The sequence below is a fragment of the Sus scrofa genome, chromosome 16 (genome assembly GCF_000003025.6).
Source record: "Sus scrofa isolate TJ Tabasco breed Duroc chromosome 16, Sscrofa11.1, whole genome shotgun sequence".
Lineage (NCBI taxonomy): Eukaryota > Metazoa > Chordata > Mammalia > Artiodactyla > Suidae > Sus > Sus scrofa.
In genome coordinates, this window is record NC_010458.4 from 31,958,629 (window position 1) to 31,977,588 (window position 18,960).

Genomic DNA, 18,960 nt, shown 5'->3' on the forward strand with positions numbered 1-18,960 from the left:
TATGTTTTAGTATATGAGTTTATTTTATGTAAATAAATTATAATCAATAAAATATCTATGTAACGTGGTATCTTATCATTAGTAGGTTTCTTTTCCTCTTAGGTATTTTTGAAAACTTACAATTATTCTATGATATTTAGATGCTTAAACCAAAATAATTGTTATCTGATTTAATATTTTGTAATTATAAATATGTATCACTGTTCAAATTCACATTTTATTTTAAAATTGGATACATTTCAATTCAGTTATTATTATTCAAATGTGACAAGATATTTCAACACAGATGACAAAAATTATCAACTGATTGACAAAGATTACATTATTAGAAGTAAGTAAAATTTCCATATAAGCTTCGGGCTAAAAGGCCATCCTGGAAATGAGGTATAAATGAAGCTAAATTGTGTGGTCTTGTTATAGGAGTCAAAACACCCAGGTGCAACTAACCATATTGGATATTGTAGAGTAAGACTAGATCTATAGATAAGTAATTTGTTTGATTTGGGGTAAGAAAATTAAATAGACTTTGTCTAGACAGAGTGACCTCACTGCATACATTTGTTCCCACAGAAGCCAGAATCTAATGAAAATTCCAAATTACTTTATTAAATAAATGTCTTTAGTTATGCATATATGTTGCTTTCTAGTGAGGCACTGGCAATTCTACTGTGGCAGGAGCAAATTTCATACTGCATTAAACCCTGTAGAAAAGTCCTGGGAACATGAAAATTGACCACACTCTTATTTATTACTTTTTTGTACTTAATGATTTCTATTTAAATTTACTACTATCAATGAATGACCATGCAGTCTCATAAGATCCCACAGACTAAATCTGGTGATTTCAGGAAATATTGTATAATCGTTAAACAAGTAAAAATTGACAAAAACAAGAACATAAGGAAAAACTCCAATTTTCTTTTATTGTCTATTTCTAATATGGTGTGTGTACATGCCCACATGAGAGTGTGTGTGTGCATGTGTGTGTTGCTTTGTTTTAAAATTAATTTTTATTTTTGTTCTTTTCATTGTGGTTTGCTCAGTAGGGGAAATGGAATATTTACTTGAAGGAACATGTAGAGAGAGGTATAGATGGAAATTTACAGTTAGGATTGAAACTGTTTCTTGATTGGCTTAAAGTGTCAATAACATAATGGGAGGTATGATGGCAGCAAAGAACCCACTATTAACTACTGGTATCAAAAAGACCAATTACTTTGAGTTATCAGCTACTTCATATGAATTATGTTTAATATAATTGCTGAAAAATGCTTCCTGAAATAATTATCTTATTTTTGATTTCTTTATGTTAAAAACTGCTTCCTTATGGAATAGCATGTCTTCATAAAATTATTTTATTCTGAGGGAAAATTGTCCTAATCATCAAATATTAACTAATCAGTCACTTTTATTGAGTGTATGATGTGGTTGTTATTAGGATTAATCAAGATACTATTTAGTCTAATGTCTAGCATATAGTAATTGGTCAAGAAATAGTAGCTTAAACAAAAATGACACAATTATTGTAAGTAGCAAGAGGTCTGGTGATACAAGATGGTGCAACAGCTCAGTGATGTTACAATGATCTAGGTGCCTTCTATCTTTCTACTCTTTCCTTCTCAGTAGATCAGCATCACAGTGGTCTGCTCATGCTCACAGTGATAGCCAGAGCTCTAAACTTTAAGCCTCATACCTTCCTACATTAGCATCCTTGGTAGAAAACAAGAGTGAAGATAAAAAAAGGAAAAAAGAATGTGTTCTTCATTACATCTATTATCCTGTGCACACAGCCAAATTTCTCTGTAGTTTAACTGACCTGAAGATTTGTAGGCAGATTTTTATCTACCTAAAGACTGGCTGAAGACGTCTTTGACTCAGAATTTCTGAGAATGGGGACTTTAATAACGATGTCCAACTCTGTAAAGTTATGAGGTGGTCTGGACCATTTATTCATCATGGGTTGCAAAACTACTGTCTTCTAACTGACTTGAATTTATGTAATGACACTGATTGAGTAATCAATAACACATTTATTCTAAATTAAATAAATATTTATTGAGAACTTTCTATGTATGATATACTGTATCAGATCTTAGATACATAAAGACAATTCATGAAGCCTGATCTGGAGATTGAAGTATTATGTTTAATAGCAGATATTTTTAAGGAATTTTTTGAAATTAAATATAAAATATGTATTAAAAATGTAAAACAATGTATAGCTTGATTAATTTTTACAGAGTGAATATACTAACATAACCAGCACTGGGAACACAAAATGGACCATTACCAACATTGGATGTACTTCTTATGTTTCCTTTCACTCACTGTACCTTCAAGAGTGACCCCTATTCTGACTTTTCATTCCCAAGGTTGATTTCTCCTCATTTTAAACTTTATTTAGGTGAAGATGTGTCTGACTTTTTAACATTTCATTTTTAAGATTCATCATGTCCTAGCATGTAGTTGTAATTGTCATTCTTAACTGATGTAAAGTATTTCATTAAACGAATATACCATAGTTTATTTATACATTTTACCATATACAAAAATTTGTGTTATTTCGTGCTTGGTGTCATAACGAATTGTAAGATTATGAACACTTTGTCCCTTTTGATGAAAATTATATATATATATATATAAATATATAGAGATTTATCAGATCATAAAGTTCACACATATTTAACTTTAGTAAATATTGCCAAATCCTTTTCCAAAGTGATTGTATCAGTTTACAATCCCACCAATAGTTTATGGAAGTTCCACTAACTTCAGCTCAACAATACTTGCTATTATTGATCATTTTCATTTTAGGTACTCTGGTATACAGTGGCATCTTAATTGAGGTTTTAATTTGCATTTTCCATGTGGTTAATGAAGTTGAGCACTTTTTAACATGAAAATGAGTCATTTGGTCAGCCCCTTTTATAAGTACCTGTTCAAGTCCTTTGCCCATGTTTTTTTCTACTTTCTTCTCTGGTCTTAGCCTTACTGATTTTTAGGAGTTCCTTATATTTTGCGAATGTCAGTCTTCCATCGGATGTATACTTTAGCTATACTCTTCAACTTGGTAGACAGCTTTTTTACTCCTTTAATGGTATCTTGTGATGATAAATTATAAATAAATTCTTAATATCATGATAGTCCAATTTTTCATAACATCCTTTATGGTTAGCTATCTTGGAATCTTATTTAATAAATATTTGTCTATCCCCAAGGTCATAAAGATATTTTATGTTTTAAAAGCTTTATTTAAAATTTTTTATTTATATCTGGATTGAATTTTGAATATAGTTTAAGGTCAAGTTTCATTTATTTTGTATGGGTATTCAATTCGTCAAATACCATTTCTTGAAAATACCATTTTTCTCCTCTGCCCTGCAGTGTCACCTGTGGAATAAACTAGATGCCTGATTTTGTGGGTGTGTTTCTACACTCCATAATTTTTCCAATCATCTACTCATCTAGCCTTGGAACAATAATACCTCACTGTCTTAATCAGTACAACTTTATAATAGTTTTTGATGTCTGGCGGGGTGGTGTGAGGTATAGGAACTCAAGCTTTTGTATTCTTCAAAATTTTCTCAGCTTTCCTGGGCAAATTCTATAGTGGAGATTTATTTGTAATTCTCTGATAGCACTCTAGAGGGACTAATTAGCTACCTTGAGGTTACAAGAAGGTGACGCAAAGATGATGTCTAAGATGGGACTTGAAAGCTGAGTAGCATTTTGATAGGAAGTGAATTTAGAAACAAAACTACCAATGTGTGACTGTGAATTTGAAGCAACTCAAGATTAAGAAAGAACTTTTATTCATTTTTAAATAACATTCCCTAATAGTTTTTTGTTCTGTAGATCTCTTCTAATATTACTCAAACTAAAAACTAGAATCCAAACAATCACTACAAATATACCAAATGATTCATCCTGCAAATGTAGAGGAGAGAATATTTCTGCTAACTTCTCCATTCTTCTTTGGAATTGACAGCCATTGGATATCCACATTCACTAATTTACTATAATTGAGATAACATTTCTTCACCAGAAAAATGTGGGTGGAACAGCAGTCACTTAGCAACAAGGACACATTCTATGCAGTCCTAGCTCTCCTGGGTTTGCTTAGAAATAAAGCAGATGATCACTGAGTGTGAAAGTTGAAGAGCCAAGATAGTTAGTTTGTTCCTACATATACTAAGAGTTTAGCACATGCATTTGAGATGACAAAAGTGCCAAGCTGAGATTTCAGATTTATTTGTAGATGGGATGATAAATGAATGAAGAGAAGTAGGATAAGCCCCCAAACAAAAAACAAAACCTCTATGGGAAAATGTGCAGGAAATATTATCTCATTGCCAGGACCTGCCTTATAATATTAACCAGTCTTCTCCTATACGCTCGATATGGAAGGATTCATTGGATTTTAACTTGGGCTCTGAGCACAGCATCAACTTTCCTTTCAGATTATATTCAAGCCCTGATTTCATCATAGTTTTTGTCCAGGACAGGTTCTCAGAATTGATAGGAAGATGATTGGTACAAAATCTACCATTCAGCAGACATATTTCAATTATCTACAACTCTGGGATTTGGAGGGCCACTCAAATGTACATCAAATCGTGTATAATTTAGAAACTCTCAGAAAGTCTATTAAGAGCTTCGGAGAATTTGGATGCATGCATACCTTTGAAAGTTGTTTGTAACACCAAAACTATTTATATGATGTATTCAACTTTCGTAAATAAAGTTTTTAATTTTCTTCACTAACCTAACCATAATTATGTGATTCATTTAACTAAAGTCATTCCATTTTAAATGTACTATCAAATAAGGGACTGAGGAGAGTGATTTGATATAATTTAAAAATGGAACGAGTTTGTTATAAATTCTTTATATGTAAGAACATAAAAACTTTCTGTTTTTTTTTTTTTTTTGCAAGAAGCCTTCAAACTGAGTAAATTACACAGTTTAGAAAACATGTGTTTCACCTGTAGAGTTGATATTAATATTTTTGAGCGTAGAAATAGAAGTGTACTTAATTTATCATAAATTTAGTCATCTTTAGAATTTGAATTACATATCTATGATAAAAACATTAGTAAACAAGCATAAAATAGATTCAAAGCCTAAAAAAGAGATACATAAATAAGGAAAAGGTTCTGAGTGATTTTCTACATTGTGAAAATCTTGTATTAAAATGCTTTACTCTAACTTTGCTGAAGTGTCCTTCAAAACTTTGATTGCTGTGAGCCAATAATATTGCATTTACATTGTTCAATTAAATGTTTAACTTTACACATCGCAGATATATTTTAAAAGTAAAAGCATACACACACACGCAGACACTGCACTCTGCTAGAATTATTAAATAAATAGCTTTACAGATATCCATATGCTGACTAAGCTTTCACAGGGTACACAGAATCTCTAGAGACAAAAGAATTTATTTATATGGGCTTTGACTATATAAAGCAGAAGTTTAAGGTCTGGGATTTTGAATACACTTTTGTCGTGGACTCATTTCATAGGTATTACGCTAGCTGTGGTATTAAGCACTGAGTATTTAGAAATAAATACAGCATACTCTCTACCTTCTAAAATTCTCAAGTGAGTAAGCAATAAGGACAAGTAAAGATAAAACACGAGGCCAAGTGGCAAGAGATTTAACAGAATGTAAAGCAAGTTTTGCAACAACAGAGATAAAACCAAAATTCAACTTGGAGAGGGAACACTTCACAGAAATATCATTTGAGTTGCAATCTCAAGAGTGAGTAGTATTTGCAAAATAAACAAAGAGGTAATAATTCCTCATTTATAACATGTTCATAACAAAGTTGGGGATATAAGTTTGCTACACTTGCCTCCCAATATTTTACCAAAATGACAATAAAATTACTTTTAAAATCAGATCAGAAAATTTTACATATTTCTGAATGATGGAAAGTTACTCCACTTATATTTCAAAGTAACAGAGAAGAAAGGAAACAACATTTAGGGGCCAAACTTGGTGGAAGACTTCCCCCTAAGTAGGCTCTCCCCGGACTGACCTAAAAAATATCATCTTAGGGTGGCATGCATGGTGCAAATAATTGGTTGTCAGGCATCAGTGATGGTGGCTAATTAGAGAAGTGTTTAGAGAAGAGCTAGGTTAGATACTCTTCCACTTCTGCTAACAGTAAATTGACTGCAGTATTTATTCTTATTGGGAAATAGGAAGCAGGGGTCTCTTTGGGTATGTGGCTGATGAGAGAGGCAGAGTAGAGCCTAAGACAACTTTAGATTTCTACAATGTACAACGATGTACAATGTACAACCCTGAGGAAAAAAAGGAAAGACCTCTCCAATTAGAGGTGGGAAACTCTTACGTACTCTAACTCCAGAGTGAAGCCCTCCTTATTTTGAATTAGCCTGCCTCTGCTTTATCAACAGAAACCATCCAGATCATAGATTCTAGCTCCTCTTAGGCAGAATGGTATTTTAGGTAAACAGATCTCCTAACTGCTACTTAATTAACAAACCCTTCCTGCATTATTTTCTTTTAAAATTAAAATAAGAAAAAAAAATGAAAAGGAAAGAATCTTTTAAAAGGGAAAAGAAAAAAGACAATAAATTTACAAATCACATCTGAGAAAAAAAACAATAAAGTAAATGAACGACAACAACAACAAAAAACACATCAACACCAGAAGAAATATATTTAATGGAAGAAGGAAACAATTAAAAATATTTTTAACTGATATCCTCAAAGAGATGTAAAGGGATAATGTACGAAAAAGAATAAACCACATGGGAAAGAAAGCATTCAGAGAAAAGGCAGTGTTTGCAGATAATTTTAAAAGTGACTGCCATTTTTTAAAAAGGCGAATTATAGCTTGAGCACAACTGGAAAATCCCTCAGAAAGTAAATCTAATTGTTAAATGCCATTAAAAAGATAGCGATGGGTATTTTTTTTAGACATAAATTCTTAAGAGACAACAAAAGAAGACATCAACAAAAAAACAGTCAAATTTGAAAAAGTTTATAAATGGTTTGTGATAATATTTAAAAGATCTGATACCTAGGCAAGGAAGAGGTAACACTTTGTATTCCAGAACTCCGCAGAAACTCAGGAACTGGCAGAAGGGTGCAGCTGAAGGAAAGGCTTATAAAGGAGCATTGGTTGCAAATCTATTTAAAGAGCAGGCAAAATCTCAGATTTTCAATCCCATGCAGCTATGAGATTGTCTCTACTCAAAGTTTGAAAGTTTATTTCCTAGAGAGGGTGAAGCAGAGGAATTCTGAACTAGTGATACAGGGGCAGCAGGCAGAGCAGGCAGGCTTTGGTATCTTGGGCCTAGAAAGTTATTTCAACAACAAAGTAATGCAACAGAGATAGCTTTACTTTCTTATTTTCCAATCTTGATGGTCTATTTCATTTTCTTGCCTAATTGTTCTGGTTAGAACCTCTGATACTATTCAATAGAACTGGTGAGAGATAAGGGCTTTATCCAGTTTTTCTCTTTTTTTGTTTGTTTGTTTTGGCTGCACCCAAGGCAAATGGAAGTTCCTAGCCCAGGGATGGAACCCGAGCCTCATCAGTGACCTGAACCACTGCAAAGATAATGCCAGATCATTAACCCACTGCACCACAGCAGGAACTCTTATTTATCTAGTTTTTCTTGAACATGTGCATAGCCCTGATCTTCTAGGTTCCCAGAAATACATCAAGCTTTTTAGAGTCCCTCTGTACTCTATATTCCCCAGATTTTCCTTTTAAGTTTGGCCATTTTGCTGATTGACTGGAGTGGTATCACTGCCTCAGGCAGCAGAGATTCTAACAATTGTCACTGATTATTTTCACTGAATTCCCTGGGCACATTGTTTCTTACTGAGTGGACTCTGGTCAAATAAAGACAATCCCAGAAAATGAGGATTTCCAGACTGCTACCAGATGGGTCAAATGGTGACAACTGCCTCTGTGGGGTTTTAATGGGTGCTGCAAATCCATTCTCTCATCCCCAGTGCCTGATAGGCTAAAGGTAAGGGTTCCCAATCAAACAAATGGAATGGGACACCTACTTTGACTCGTATGCAGACGCCTTCAAAGGGCTTCAAGATTACCAATTACATTCATTGAAAGAATCAATGCAAAAGACTAATGAAAAATTAGACACAAAAAGTGCCCAAAACAAAAACTGACATGACTCCTCCTACTCCCCTCTATCCTCCTTTACCTGAGTAGTCAGTTTATTAATCCTCTATCTCAATTGCTTTTCCACTCTAAGAGACCACAAGGAACAGTAATTTCCTTCTTGTTTGTCTTATTTTATGCCCTGAGAATTTGCATGGCTTTCTGTCTGCCAAGGCAGGCAAGCTGTAGGTTTTTGCACATGCAGGCAGCTAAGATGTCGGGCTGGGGACTAAAAAATATAGCTAGACACAAACGTGGGTTTCATACCATTTAGGTTTCTAGAGATTGCTGCCATCTTTCAGTGTAATTCTCTTTCTTTTTTAAAATATTTTATTTTATTAGAGTATAGTTAATTTAGAGTGTTGTGTCAATTTCTGCTGTACAGCATAGTGGCCCAGTCATATATATATATAAAATATGGCCCAGTGTGTGTGTGTGTGTGTGTGTGTGTGTGTGTGTGTGTGTATTACATATATATATATATATATAATTTTTCTAATACTATCTTTCCATCATGTTCTATCCCAAGAGATTGCATATAGTTCCCTGTGCTGTACAGTAGGACCTCACTACTTATCCGTTCTAAATGTAACAGTTTTCATCCACCAGCCCCAAACTTACTGTCCATCCCACTTCCTGAGTGGCTCTTGATCTTGGGAGGATAGCATCTTTTGCACCCTCTTTGAGGATGCCTCTCTCATCCATGGTACCATTTAATACTATCTACTTTATGTATTTATTTATTTATTTTTGTTGTTTTAGGGCCACACCAGAGGTATATGGAAGTTCCCAGGCCAAGGGTCCAATCGGAGCTGCAGCTGCTGGCCTAAACCACAGCCACAGCAATGTGGGTTCTGAGCTGCGTCTGCAATCTACACCTCAGCTCACAACAATGCTGGATTCTTAACCAGCTGAGCAGGGCCAGGGATTGAACACACAACCTCATGGATACCAGTTGGCTTCGCTACCACTGAGCCACGACAGGAATACTAATACTACCTCTTTAATACTATTCAGGTCTCCTCCCTTGACTGGCATTCCTCAAACCACTGGTAGTTAAACAAAGTCACAAGACTAGATCTAGGTAATTAGCTGTAGGTGGAAGTGACTTATGAATTCAAGGCCAAAGCGTGGAAGAGGAAAGGCAAAGCCATCAGCTGACTTCCTGATTCGTCAACTAAGGACGCAACGTATTCAGGGTGGTCCACTACACCTGGGTGTCTGGGAAGAGGAAGGTGGGGAAAGACAGAGGGAGGAGCCCTCAGCATGGGCAAAGAGATGCTCAGGATAGTCACCTAGTCTGATAGCCGATTTTATGTGAATAAGAAATCACCTTCCACCATGTTAAGCAATTTCGATTTGGGAGCTTGTCTAAGACTGCAGCATAATATAGCCCCTTAGGATATAATAGCTAGTTGTTCAAAATGATCTGCATGACTGAATTTTAACAAATAAATTCCACTCAGGATGGGGTAAAGGCCATCACATCCATTTCCAGTTATGTGAAGTTTATTTGGGCAAATTATGCCACTGTTAAAATATTAGTGAATTGAATCTATAAAGATTCTAAAACATAACTTTAACTCAAAAATTAGATTTTTGAGGTTTTCAAGTATACATTTTAGTTATCTGCAATGTGTCATCAAAATAGCCAATGTGTTGGCTATTTTACACCAACATTTAACCGAGGAGCAAAGGATCAATTTTTAACTTTCTAAATCATTTCTTATGAGGGGTGAAATATTTCCTTCATAAAGAGAATGTGGAATAAGGGTTACATTTGTCAGATTGAACAGCATTATATGTCTTTTATCTGAACAGATGCCAAGTTTGGACTAGAACTTGTTTGGTGTCGGTGGCAAAGTGAAAGCAGAATATTTTCCTGTAACATTCTGCACCAGAATCCAAAACCTGCCACCTCACCACAGTGTCGGGGGATGCTAGGTTTCTCTCCAGTAAAGCTCAAGGGCTCAAGGGATTAGCAGGACAGGAAGGCTGAGGGTGGGGAGGAGATCTTTAGCCATGAGCTATTTGACTAGCACTTCTAGTTTCCTTAAGGGGGTTAAAATGGTCACTCTGTTCAAAGATTTAAGAACTTATGAAAGCCTTGGGTAGCAAAAAGGTAGTCGACTTTCCATTTTAATATTGTAATAGCACTTGTGCTATAGTAAGTTGCACTCACATGAATTTCTGGGTCCAGCAGGATATAATTTCCAGTGTGGCCAAATTTACAGTGACTGCTTCTAACTTACCAGACTTATGACAGATGAGTGTCAATGCTTAGAAATGGTCTTTTCCTCACTCTTCCCAGTGATGGCCATGTTATTTTTGTTTCTTATTGTCTTAAATAAAAGCAAGTAGAGGGAATTCCCTAGGGCTAGGACTTAGCACTTTCACCCATGTGGTGTGGCCCGGGTTCAATCCCTGGTGTGGAAACTGATATCTTACATCAAGCTGCTACACTCCACAGGGAAAAGACAAACAAACAAACAAACAAAAACAGAATATAGTCACATTTCTGAAATGTTTTAATACTGCTTAGAAAACTGGTGAATAATGAAGATGTATTATCTTCATAATAAATCATCTGTCCTCAGACACTGTGAAAGTTTATACATTCCATAATTGTATTTTTTTGTTCTAAAAGTTTTCCATTCTGAATTTTCATTAAAATATAAGATCTTTATGAATTGATTGAATAAAATATACCTATCTAAATACTACATGTGCATTCATAGTTTCATTATTGAAATAGAAATTATTATATACTTAGAGGTTAAAACAGTAGGCATTAATAATGTTGTATTTTCTGATCACATGTATATTACCCTGATAAATATTAAATCTAAAAAAGAGAGATATTTTTAGAATTAACTTAGCTCATCTTAAAACTAAGGTGAAATATAATGCCACTTGGGAAAATTTAACTTTCTCCAATAATGTGTATAACCTGCATGAGTAAAGCACTATGATATTATAAATCTTTGTCTGACAGTCTTTTAAATGTGTATGGTTTACAGTTATAGAAATGTTTGCAAAAAAAAAAAAAAACCCAAGAAAACCCCAAAAACGAAAGAAAACCCAAGAAAACAAAAGCATGTAAGAAAGAATCATGTCACTATAAGAAACTATATCTTTCTAAGATGAATAAGTTCTGAGGATCTAATAAATACTACGGTGATTATAGTTAGTAATACAGTATTGTATAGATGAAATTTTCTGAGAGTAGATCTGGAAGTGTTTTCAACACACACACACACAAATACTTGTAACTGTGAGGTAATGGATGTGTTCATTAGCTTGATTGTGATAATCATTTCATAATGTGTATTAAATCATCACATTGAACACCTTAAAAAATCTCTTGATATAACCTAAACATATACTGTTTTTGTTTGTCAATATACCTCAAAAAAGCTGAAAAAAAAACCTACAATAAAACAAAAGGGGCTATATATAATGAACACTCATGAAAGTTCATGGGTGTTTTGAAAAATATAAGAGAAACAGACTCAAAGATTTCAAAATCAGACTTATGGGTACCAAAGGAAAAACTCTGGGGTGAGGGATAAATTGGAAGATTGGGAGGGGCATATACACACTACTCTATACAAAATTGCTAAGTAACAAGCACCTACTATATAGCACAGGGAAATCTACTCAGTACTGTGAGGGCCTATATGGGAAAAGAATCTGAAAAAGAGTGAATATGTGTATATGTTTAACTGATTCACTTTGCTGTTCACCTAAAGCTAACACAACATTCTAAGTCAACTATACTCCAACACAATTTTTTTAAATATCAGTGATTTATGCTGTTTTGATAGTTACCAGGGAAAAGACATCCTAACTTTTCTTTTTTTCTTTGTCTAACTTTAGCCAACATTATCTTCATCCTAATATACTTTTCCAAGACCATATTTAAAAAAAAAAAAAAGTTATTCTAATTATCGGCATTTCCTTTAGGTAACAACAGTACAAGTCTATGGAATGGGGGGGGGTTGTTTCTTTGTTTTTAACCAAAGTTTTTATTTCATAAACTTTTCTAAAATGCTCATCTACTTAAATCAGGCTACTCAGTCTCTATGCAAACTTTGTGAGGGCATTTACTAAAAGTAAATACATTTGAATAAATGTATATAATGGCTATGTTTATCTAGTCAGGGCAGTTGAAGGCAGGACTGAAAGAAAGTGAGCTATGGCTCATAGAAAGTACAAGAATTATGACAGCACCTTTTTGAGCTCTGAATTCATTCCCAGACACCAGGCAAAGTCCTTTACACAAATCATCTCATTTAATCCTTACCCTGAGAATAAGGTACTATTAATCATATTTTATAGCTAATATTTATAAAGCATGATGTATTTTTAATAACATGTGTTACCTGTTTCTTATAATCATACTATAGAACAGGTTTAATCACTTCACAAGGAGTTAGAGAGTCATTTAGCCAGGTTCATTGACCTATAATTGCTGATCTCCAAAAGGAGGACTTTGTACCAACGTTTTACACTGTTATTGCCAACAAAGGGAAAATGATATGAAAGCTGAAGTCTTGGTGACCAAAAGGTCCTTATACTTGCTCATCACATTGAATTTGGTTAATTTAATTTTTGGTTCTAATGCTGATAAGTCTTTCAAGTCTTTGTTTTATTTATTTCAAGTCTTTATTTATTTCAAGTGTTAATTTTATTTGATTTGATTCTGATGACCAAATGATAATGTAAAAAATTTATTAGTAAATAAATAGGAAAGTAAAATATCTGAATGTTCTGATTCTAATGGTCTCCAGGGAAATGGACTAATTAAGGGCATGGCAGGGTGGGGATCAGGGGCCTGGACTCCAGTCAGAATCCCAGTCCTCCTGCTTTCCCATGTGACCTTGGGAGTAACGTGCTTTGCTAAATTTCAGCAAAGTTAATGATACTTATACCATAGGCCTCCTGTAATGACTAAAAGGATAATCCACTCAAAGAACTTAGAATGAGGCTTAACCCAAGTGGGTTCTCAGTCATTCTGACTGTTCAAGTAGGCAGATACATTAATGCATGGGCCTAGTTTCTGCCATCAAAAATATTAGTAGGAAAGATTGACTTACAAAACAATTTTTTTAAACCACAGGATTAAATATTAGTGCTTCAAAAGACACCATGAAGAAAATAAAAAAAATAATCCATAGGCTGGAGGAAAATATTTCAAATTATATATCTGATGAATAATTTGTATAGGGAACATGGGAAGAATCTTTCTTGCAACTCTATAATAAGAAGACACACTCAGGATAAATAACTCAAAAAATTAGCGAAGATAGAAGCAATCATTTTACCCCAGAATGCCTACTAAGAACATCAAAATCATGTTCAACAACATTAGTCATTAGGGAAATACGTATTTAAACCACAGTGAAAAATCGCTTCACACCCACTAGGATGGTTATACTGAGAAGGCAAACAATAGCAAATGTCGAGGATGCAAAGAAACTGGAACACTCCTACCTTGATTGTGGGAACATGAAAGGATACAGCCACTGTGCAAAACAGTTTGATGATTTCTTACAAAGGTAAATATAAACTTAAAAGACAACTCAGCACTTCTACTCCTAGGTCTCCACCCAAAGATTATATATGAATATTCACAGCAGCATTTTCACAATAGCCCCAAAGTGGGATCAAATGTACATCATTTGATGAAGTGATAAACAAAATGTGGTTTATTTATAAAATGGGACACTATACAATGATAAACGGAACAGATTACTGACACATGCTGCATTATGTGTGAACATCCAAAAAATTCTAAGTTAAAGGAGACAGATATAAAAGGCTTCACGCAATATGGGTTCATGTGTATGAAATGCAGGGAAAAGAAGTCAAATCTGCAGAGAGAGAAAGAGATCAATCTAGGCCTCAGGGTGGGAGCAGAAACTGATAGATGAGGGACAAAGGAACTTTATGGGATGATGGAAATATTCTAAACTGGGGGGCAGTAATAGTTGTACAACTCTATAATCTACTATGATTGCTGAATTATAAACTTACAAATGACACAAGAAAAAAAAAAGATGTAAGAAATGTGATAAGTGCAAATTTATACAAGGACATAATGAAAGCATTAAGGCAAATCATCTCACTGTGTCTGCACAAGATGGTGCCTGAAGTGCATCTTTATGAGTGAGCAACTGGAAGAAGGCAATCCAGGCAAGATACGAGAATGAGAAATGGATGTGCCAAGATATAAAGAGGAGACCAGAGATGAGAGAGAGGTGGGAGGAACTGGCAGGACATTGTGTGTGAGGCTGCTTGCGGGGACTTGGCATCAGCTTAGGAGAATAGAGGGATGAGGAAGTTTTGTTTTTTGTGTTTTGGTTTTTTTTGTTTTTTGTTTTTTGTTTTCCATTTTTACAGCCACACCTGTGGCATATGGAAGTTCCCGGGTTAGGGTTCAAATAGGAGCTGTAGCTGCTGGCCTACACCACAGCCACAGCAATCCAAGGATCAGAGCCACATCTGTGACCGACACCACAGCTCACAGCAATGCTGTACCCTTAATCCACTGAGCCAGGGATCAAACCCACATCCTCATGGACACTATGTTGGGTTTCTAACCATCTGAGCCACAGTGGGAACTCCAAATTTCCTTTTTTTTTTTTTTATTTTTTGTCTTTTTGCTATTTCTTGGGCGCTCCTGCAGCATATGGAGGTTCCCAGGCTAGGGGTCTAATCGGAGCTGTAGCGACAGGCCTACTCCAGAGCCACAGCAACACGGGATCCGAGCCGCGTCTGCAACCTACACCACAGCTCACGGCAACGCCGGATCGTTAACCCACTGAGCAAGGGCAGGGACAGAACCTGCAACCTCATGGTTCCTAGTCGGATTCGTTAACCACTGCGCCACGACGGGAACTCCCCAAATTTCCTTTTTTTATATTCCATTTTGAAAGTAGATATATTAATGATAGGACCAAAAAAAAAAAGACCCTGCCTTCAGATGGCCCCATGTTGGAAAGTTTAGTATTATCCACTGAGGCTACTGAAGACCCCCAGAGGCATGCTGTTTGCAGCCAAGATAGTGGTGGAATCCTAGTCCCAACTTAATGAAGAGTCAAGGCCTATCTTTGGCTTTTATGACTTTATTTTTTGTGTTATAAGAATAACCCAATCAAAATGGCCTTGTTTATGTAGTAAAAAGAGAAATGACTCCCAATATGTTGACATTATAGGAATTTTTCCTTATTTTTTTATAGCAATTTGGAAACTCAGTGAATACATTAATGGTCTTTCATACGACATTTCCTTGTTGCATATACCTGGAGTAATAATTCAAAAGTATTTGGAGATATGCCAAGAAGAACTCTCTAAGAAAACACCTAGAGCGCATTTTTCTTGGACCAAAGCTGCCCTTTAATGTCTTGATCATGATTATTTCACTAAAGATCTCATGAGAACTAGCCAACCAACAAGAACCCTGGAATATCTGGTTTTACTATAGCTAATAACTGTGTGTCTAGTTCACTAGAATATATCCATCAAATAAATATGGTCCAGTCAGTGCAGTGGATTTTTTTATTAGAAACGTGTTTAAATTAGAATGTATAGGAAATGCCTTCTTCTTAAAAAGATATATGTACTTTTGAAAAGACATGCGGCAACTAAAAAAATTTATGTCAATAATATAATAAACAAGTCTCTGGCATCTCCTGTGTGTCACTTCTCAAGCTTTAGATTCCAGTATGGTAGATTAAAAAGATATGTAAGATACAGTCTGTTTTCCTACTGGAGTTTGAATGAAGTGGAAGGAGTCAGGGATGGGTGGATTGACAATAAACTATGGCAAAATGTGATAAGACAGGGAGTGCTTTAGACATCTAGAATATCACAGATTGCACAGATACAGTAAGGACTAGTTTTGCTTAGAGCAGGTTAAAGAAGGCATCTAGGGATAGATGCTATCTGAGTTGGGCCTTGAGTAACTAAGTCCCCAGGAGTGGGGAATAAAAGCCAACACACACACCTGCAATCACTTAGATGTTTGGCAGAAACATCAGGCTCAAGAAGCAACAAGGATATCCTTTCCCTAAAACTGATTTTGAAGATTGTAGCAGACTCTGCCTGTCTTACCCTTCCCCTTGGCACTTAGGATAGTCAGCTACTTACTATACCCACTGGACTCTTGTCTGAAGGCTTTCTCTACGCTCAGGAGCACATTAGGTCTGTAAGCAGAATAAGCTGGAGTGCTTAGTCTTAGCCCCAAAAAATCCCTCAACCCTGAGCTGCATTCCACTTGGCTTCCAGAGGTCCCTGTGGATGGAGGCTCAGGAACCCACAGAACCTGCCCATGAATGGAGTCCAGACATTGACTCCTTTCTTTTCTCACCGGTACTTCCTTTCACCTCCACCTATCTGAGTGACCTGTCACTGTGCCACAATTATCCTGAAACATAGTGCCCTTCAAATAACAACCATTTTCTTTTGCTAGCAATTTCATAATCAGGAATTCAAGCAGATCCATTGGGTGATTCTTCTGTTTGGTGCTGACAGAGGCCAGTTGGCAGCATATGCAGTTGGTGGATTGCCTGCTTTACAGGGTACAGGAATGCTCCACTTTTCATGCTAGACGATTCAGCAAGAATGGCTAATGGCTGGACTCAGCTGGAACTATCAACCAAAATACCTCCTTTTTTGGTTGGTCTCAGAGTATTTGGGCTTCTTACCTGTCATTGCAGGGCCTCCAGAAAGAGCGCTCCGAAAGTCAGCCAGTGGAAACTGCCATCCTCTTAAGGCCCAAGAATTGCAGTTATATCTGCAGTATTGATTTGACACATAAAACACCCTGCCAAAACAAAATAGACCCTACCTCAAAATGATAGGATTAGCAAAGATTCAAGATCAGCCTCTAGGGCAACCCAACCTAAAACATATGCATTCAGATGAAGTGCTGTAGTGAAGCTCTGCACCTCAGGGTTGGTTCGCCATTCACACAATAGTCATACATCAGCTTACTAGAAGGCAGGTGAGCAGGCATGGAGGTGGACATTCCAGACCTCTCTTGGGGAGTCCTGATCAGCGGGGGAGATCCTGCTCCTATATAACCCCACCCCAATTCTTTGGAGAAGAGTACACACACCTGTTTCCTAGTGCACCCGTGTGCATGCCGCTGCTTCTGCCAGGGGCCAGGCATATCCTGAGATCGCTGTCTCACTAGCCCACTGGTGGCTCAGAGAAACTCAATTCCCATTCCTACCTCCACTCTAAAGTTAATGTCATCTCACTTGGAGGACACCTTTTGATTCTGCTTTGACTCTGCTACTAACAAGGGTGATCTGGGGTGTGTGGAAATGGAGAGAGTGCAGGCACAGGTGTTCAAAGCTCATCTGGGCAGAGCTCAGCTGAGTATGGCTGTTGAGGGTGGGTAATAACATTTTAACTTAATTTTTTTCTGTTTTTTCTACTTCATGAATTTTACTTGAACATAGAGTGACTTCATACAAAGGGACCTTATGGCTGGCAGAGGCGGTCATGCTAGATCATTTTAGGGGTATTATTCACATCACCTGAGCAAACATTGTTTCATGCTAGATTCCTGAAGACCGAGAAATTTGGTTCCGTTTCCAAGTTATTTGCTAAATAAATGACCTTTGAAAGAAATAAGCCTTGTGAGATTAAGTTTCTACTAATCAACACATTGCAATAACAGTCCTTCTACAATCTATCTCACAGAGTGTGGAAGGCTTAAATAGAGAAAGAGACGTAGAAGTGATATGAAAACCGGAATAAACCAAAATGTTGGTTAAATGTCTCAATTCATTGAGATAAAAGATCATTACCATGCCTAGGTTGTGCTAAACATGTCATAATTATCGAAATGAATAAAAGCATTTTTATTAGTTCTGCAAAAAATTAATAGTAGTTTATAAATTATACAGAAAAATGGTTTGATCCCACAGAATAAGAACCAGCAAATAATTAGAATGAGTTAGTAATTATCCTCTAGCGAGAAGTATTATGAATTGTCCCAAACCCACAAGTTCAAGGAAACTGCAACATATGCAACTTTGAAAAATACAAAGAATCTTTGCCTAGTGCCTTTCCAAGAAAAAATTTGGTTGCATTGGAAATGGAAAATAGTGAGGAGACAGAATTTTTCTATGAACCAAATGGATTATTTTTTAGCTCTTAGGAAATATTGTAACCAGCCACCATAAAAGCCTCAGGCTGAGATGTTTAAAGGTGAGCAGTTACAGCCTTCAACTAGGCAGTCTGGGGGAGGGGTGAGTCGCTGTGCAAAAGAACAGGGAGTCATGTGGTCCAACTGTAAAATAGAAAAATTGCATGTAATTATTTTACAAGCAGAGTGCGATGATGTGAAAGGAAGAACTAATGATGGTGCACTCAGCTTGTTAGAGGCTTTTCCTTCTGGGGAGCTCAAGGTTATAAGAAGTACTGCTCACTGGAATTTTTTTCTTCCTTTTCCTTGGATACATAATGTTACAATAAACCCTGCCCAGAGGGGGTTAATGCTGCAAGGATGTTTTTAAATAATTTCTGTGACCAAAGCCGGAGATACAAGCCTGGCAATAATTCTCCCTGACTTCAAGCATCCTGTATTGATTGATTAATTATTCCACCAATGAACTAACAGGTATTGACCTTATCTGGTTGAGTAGCATTTAGCCAAAAGTCAGTAATCTACATCGATCACTTAATGGAACATCAAAGCTCAGCATTCTGACAGGTTTATGTCATTCAGCAAAAATCTGTCTATGTTTTGCTGATACCTTGACCTTTTGTATCA

At 36.0% G+C, this 18,960-nt stretch overlaps 1 long non-coding RNA gene across 1 annotated transcript in view; it reads right to left on the reverse strand.

The window, feature by feature from the left end:
* Positions 1-18,960, reverse strand: part of LOC106506482 — a 204,504-nt gene that overhangs the window by 22,460 nt on the left and 163,084 nt on the right. The window contains exon 3 of the long non-coding RNA XR_002339586.1: positions 16,880-16,998. This is a non-coding gene — a long non-coding RNA (uncharacterized LOC106506482). The remainder of the gene's footprint in view (positions 1-16,879; positions 16,999-18,960) is intronic.